Raw genomic sequence first — 6,009 nt, forward strand, 5'->3', positions numbered from 1 at the left:
AGTTTTAGAGCATATTTTGCCACTTTTTAGTGCATATAATCCGGGCTCTACTTATCACATTTCTTGAGGTTGACAGGGTGGGGGGGGGGGGAAGTAAATTACGGACCTTAATAACCAATCTGCGAGCAGCTCGAGTTTTAGAAACATTTCTATATAACATGAAACCCATACACTACTTATACATGATTTAAAAAAAGGCGTTTGTGGTGGCGTGAAAGGAATACAAGAAAATACTATGCACGCGCAAAATTATGATCGCGTGTGTTTCTGTAAGTTATATCCTCTTCCAGAAACTGGAGGATGGAATTTGGTCCCCTCGAGTTGTATTGATGCAAGTTCCCTTAGTCGCTTTGACGATGCTCTGCCGTTGTGTGAGGAAGAGAGGTTCTCGATTTTATTTACAGTCAACGGAATGGTGTCCAAGATGGTTCAAAAAAGAAGCATTATTACGATGCTTAAACATTACCCATTACGAAGAAAACTGTTTAAAATTTCTTTGTTTCTTTGTTCTGATATCGTTAATTTCATTTTTATTGAATACCTCTCTTCGATCTAAATTATCCATTAAACGATATTGATGATGGTTTCTATTAGAAATTCACGTTTTTTTGTTATTTTACATAACTTCCTATTCACTTGAAAGATGTATTTTATATTAATCAAATACAGTAAAAATCTGTTACAATGAGTACGGCTTACAACGAGAACCTCGATGTTACGTGAAATTCTCAAAAGATTGTCAGAGAGCTGTTGTTAAAGCTACAAGCAATATTCGCTTTATAGTGATTTATTTAAAGAATGCAAATCCGAACACGTTCGCTATAACAACAACGGAAATTTCCGGAAGAAAAACCATGCTTTCCCTTCCCTTTCTTTAATAAATTACGCATAAAATGAACTGGAGAGATTGTTTTTTTTTTCTCTCTCTCTTCACAATATTCTGTTTATTAACGGATGAGACATGTGTCAGTACCTCCCCCATAGATAAGAACATCAATCACATGCTGTATCTTATCTTGTTATCTATATAGGAGGTGGAAAAAACATAATTTTCTTGTAAATGTGTTGGTTGGTCTGGTGGAGCACGACCTCTGTTTTTGACATCGTTGTTATTTCCCTTGCAAAATCCTTTCTTTCCTCCCCCCCCCCCCATCCTTTGTTTGAAGCTTCTAAAACTGACACAGGGCTCTCACTCATTTTCTCTGCCTGAAATGTTAATGGACACTCTTATAATGCAACGAATACTCCAGTCGCAAAAAACTGCTGCATTCCACAAAGTGCAAAATTTCCTTATACAATCAACATTGTGTATACATAAGTAGTTAGCTCTAGATGTATATTTCAGCAAAAGTAGTTCAAAATAAAGGGGGGGGGGGAAAGTTAATTTATCTGTTCAGACATCACCAACGAATAAGGAGGACGGAAAATACAATTGTATTTACTGTGTATTTGCCTTATTCGTTGGTGATTCCTGAGTATTGTTGGCTAAAGTTTATCCACTCTTCCCTAAATTCATCTAGTTTGTTTCCCCCTTCCCCCATTTATATGAATCTACAGTGCAAAAGACTAAAATTCGTTTCTAATTAGAAGTCCGTTTTTATAACGGAAATTTTCCCCCTTTCATTGTGAACTGCCGTTATTACGGATTTTTACTATAATTTTAACTTAATTCGTTTTTTTTTTTTTTAATTTTTCGGTGAGGTGAATGACCTCACGGATGCTGTTGCCTCAACCCCAACTGTAAAAACTACGGACAGTAGTAACAACAAGAAAAGGAAAGATGCAGGTGGTATCCTCACCTTGACTCAAGCAGCTGGAAGAGAAATTAATACAAGAGAAACATAAAAGCCATTAATTAATAAAGGAGGAGGGGATTGGGGGTTGATGAGAATTTAGCAATCATTGTACGTATTTGAGGAAGTAAATAGCCTTAGAAATAAATTTTACTGCCTATTATTGTACGTTCCTTCAAGTATGGGGTTTTCGAAGAGAACTTTTCTCATCATCAATAACAATATGTAACGTGATTTTTGTTTCTGAATAACCAGTCTCATTTCTCACTGACTCATGACTGAAAAGGGCAAAAAAAATAGCAATTTTATGTTTTAAACTTTGCTTTTCGAAAGAGCAAGTTTTAGTTATTGTGGAGGTCAAATATCTGAAAAGTAGGATCATGCGAGTTGTAAAGAAGTATTACAGGAAAATATTAAGTGATACAGGCCTACAGGGTGATTATAAATTCATGGGAAAAACTTTAAGAGGTGATATAAGACACCTTCACAAGCACTTTTTGATCACAGAATGTGTGGTCGATAGCAAAAACGGTAGAGGGTGTCCAGCAGCAGCAACAAATGTCATATTTTTCCGATGAATTTGCTGCGATATGACCTATCAGCCATTCGAGGACACGAAACGCAATAGCAAAGACGGTAGAGGGTGTTCAGCAGCAAATGTCATATTTTTCCCACGAATTTACTGCGATATGACCTACCAACCATTCGAGGGTGCGTATGCACCTTCGGATTGGATTGGAGTTTGTTTTTTATTGGCGCAAGGACCATCAGGGTTATGCTGAGCCAAACAATGATCAGGCGGTACTTATGATGTAATTTGCGTTACCCAGGTTGCACCATGAGAAAAAAGGACTACCACATTGCAATACCCTGAACCCTCGAATGGTTGATTGCATTTATTGCAGCAAATCCGTCAGAAAAATATGATACTCGCTTTTGGTGAAGTGCTGTTGTGCATTCTCTAAAAACACCCTCTGCCGCCTTTGCTATTGCGATTTGACCACACATTCTGTGACCAAAAATGCTTGTTTAGGCGTCTTATATCACCTCTTAAAGTTTGTCCCATGAATTTAGAATCACCCTGTATACAAGTTTTCCCCTAGAGTTGCTAGTTATTGATCTCACAAGTCTTGGATACCCGAGGGTGACCATATTTCATTGAAACTAAAATGGGACGTACAGCCAATCGTCAATCAATCATCAAAAAGGTCGAATTGCCTTCCATGACCGAAACCTAAGTTACGCCGAACAAAAATAAACCTGATTTGAGATCAGAAATTGCAGATACATATCCAATGGTATAATCGTAGTCACGGCCTCTCCTTGTTCGGCATTGCGCCGAGCGATATCTAAATATTTTAAAGTACTAACATTTTGCTTATTTAACACAACTGATTTCCGTAAAAACTGAATTCCACCATTGCATAACATAATTTATTTGTCTCCAGTCAATTTCAATAATACTATACAAATTAGAGTTTACAATTAAATTACATATTTTACAAGATAAAAATTGGTCTCATTAGTTTGTCACAGCACAGCTCTACATGAGAAATCAAAAGCATTAAAAAATCTGCAACATATTCCCTGCATTATCTGTGACAAATACTAAAAGGGGGGGGGGGGGTTTACCGGATTAAAGTAAAGAATGTGGAATATACAAGGAATTCCCAAAAAAACCTTCAAGACTGGAAAAGAAGCTTGGGATATCTTTGTTCGCATGCTTAATGGCTTCCTAGGTAAGCGGAGAAACCATCTTAATCTTGCGAAAAAGGTGAACAAAATTGTACAAAAATGGAATGATTAATGTCGCTCTAAGTGGCATATCGCATTCTCCACGCTCATCTCGATAAATTCAAAGAAATCATGGATTTTCACTCAGAAGAGCATCTTTACCAAGGAATTATCTTCTTAGAGCATCTGTATCTCAAGGAGAACACATCGAAAATGTCATGGGAAATTATTTTTGGGGCTAAAACGGGAGAATTAAGTGTATATGAGAATATAAAAGTGGAGAAAAATCCCATCATTTTTTTAAAAATTTAATTCTAACTCTAACTTCATTTTTCTGTGAAACGTTATATGACTTATATTTCGAAAGTTATTTCCCGCTTTCAACATGTTTTTTCTTCCTCGTCAATCACACTATCCGGACGCTCAATCAGCCAAAGGTAAATGACCAATTGTCAAATATCGATTTCCTTACCATAAAAGAAAAGAGGAATGAAAATTGCAATCGGATCCACGGTTATCAAAATTTAAACACTCAGAAAGTAATTGTTGAAGCTAAGACACCATTGTTGTCGGATAGTTTTAGCCATTTCGGACAAGCTTTTACAGTTGCCTGTCGTTCACGGTGAGTGTGGTATACAGTATAAACAAAATTTGGCAGTGATCGGTCCGAAATTGGGTATTTTTATTGAGAACGTGCGTACTGACAGAAAACCAATTTCCTGTGATTTTAATGATTTCAACTATTCAACTATGCGTAATCTCATGCATGGGAATAATTCAATTGATAATAAGATTATTAATAACAGTCTGTGCTGAGTTCCATAGAGAGAGAATGCTGTGAGAATTCTCACATTACCCTGGAGCTATGTAATTCCAGCTATGAGAGTAATGCAGTCGTATCCCTTTATAACGAACTCCAGGAGACTGGAGAAATCACTTCGTTATAACGAAATTTCGTTATTAAGGAATTCCAGGTTTGTACATTGTTTTTATGTAAACTTATCTGGGGGATTTGAAAAGTTCTCGTTAAAATGAGATTTTTCTCCGCTATAACGGTATTCGTTAAAACGGGAATCGCTGTATGAAAATTCTCGCAGTTGAATTTCAAAATTCATCCAAGGCCATAACAGACGTCACTGATTACGTCAAGGCTGGAACGGGGACGGGTGAAATTCATTATTAAAATTATTTCCCACCTCTGAATATTGCTATTTTTTCTATAATATACGTCACTTCCATTTCATACAAACATGCTGAAAATTGATGAGTTTTTCTAGATTCTCCTTGAAAATGTCTTCGTCGTGAAAAACAATCCTTCCTGAAGGTAAAAATATCAACAAATTATGAGAAGTTAAACTAATTACAATGGAGTCAGTTCCACGTGCCGTTTCAAGAACCTCGCATCTCCATCTAATACATGCTTAATTTTTTTGCTTTTTTCCTTTGTTTAAGTTAAGAAAAAAAATTATTATTTTGCATTAAAAAAAAAGGAGGGGGGGGGGGAAAAAGAAAAATGGGAATTACGCCACTGTATAATATGATAATGACCTCGAGGCATAATTCGATCATTCAATTCGAATGACAATTACGCCAAGTAATAGATCTCACTCACATGAGAATCGAATGCTTGATGAGGATCTCAATAAATTCATATTCTACTTGATTGTAAAATGATTGATGACGATAGATCAGAAATCAAAATGTCGACTGGGGGGGAGTGGGGGGGGGATCTCTTCGGGGTCCTAAATGTTTGGCGCCAGAAATTCTGAATTCTCAGACAACAAGGCAAAGAAGAAAGGAAAGGAGAGAAAAAAAAAAATTAAGATGGTGGATTGGAAATTCAGATCGAAAACTGGGCGTATATCGAGATGATGCTGCTGCTGCTGTATACCCCAGACACTTTTATGTTGTTAATGTTTTTTTTCCTCTCTCACCTCACCCCCCTTCCATTAGATTGACCTCTTTTCTTTTTTTTTAATGGAAAAAAAAACATTATTTAGTTACGCAAGATATAAATCTTTAAGATTTGGAAGGTCAAAATCCAGGTGGAAACCAGACACGAAAATTGCAAAAAAAAAAACCAACAGAAACTTCTGGAAACTCTTTCTATTGAACGTGGAGGCTGTCAAAAATTTTTTGACAAAATTGTGTGGTTTTTTTTTTTCCTTAAGAATTCAATTAGATTTTCTATACTTCGCATCACACAAAGCTTGATTAGAGTGAACAACAAATTTTGAACAAAGTTTCTGCGTCCGTAACAAAAATAGTCATTTCTTATGTAATTTGGTTTGCTAAATACAAATTTCAGTATTAAAAAAAGCTTTATTGGCTAAGGTTTACTCTGAAATTGCACATTTAAAACACATATAATAGCGCATTACAATAGATCCTCTACAAAAGTGTACAGAAAACAAAATGAAAGTACATAAAAAAAAAAACAATATAAATCAGCAGTTCTCAACCGTTGCTCCGCGGAGCCCTT

Source organism: Pholcus phalangioides, unplaced genomic scaffold (assembly GCF_987345545.1).
Source record: "Pholcus phalangioides strain wild (caught in Gottingen) unplaced genomic scaffold, Ppha-v1.0 ptg000003l_1, whole genome shotgun sequence".
NCBI classification, from domain to species: Eukaryota; Metazoa; Arthropoda; class Arachnida; order Araneae; family Pholcidae; genus Pholcus; species Pholcus phalangioides.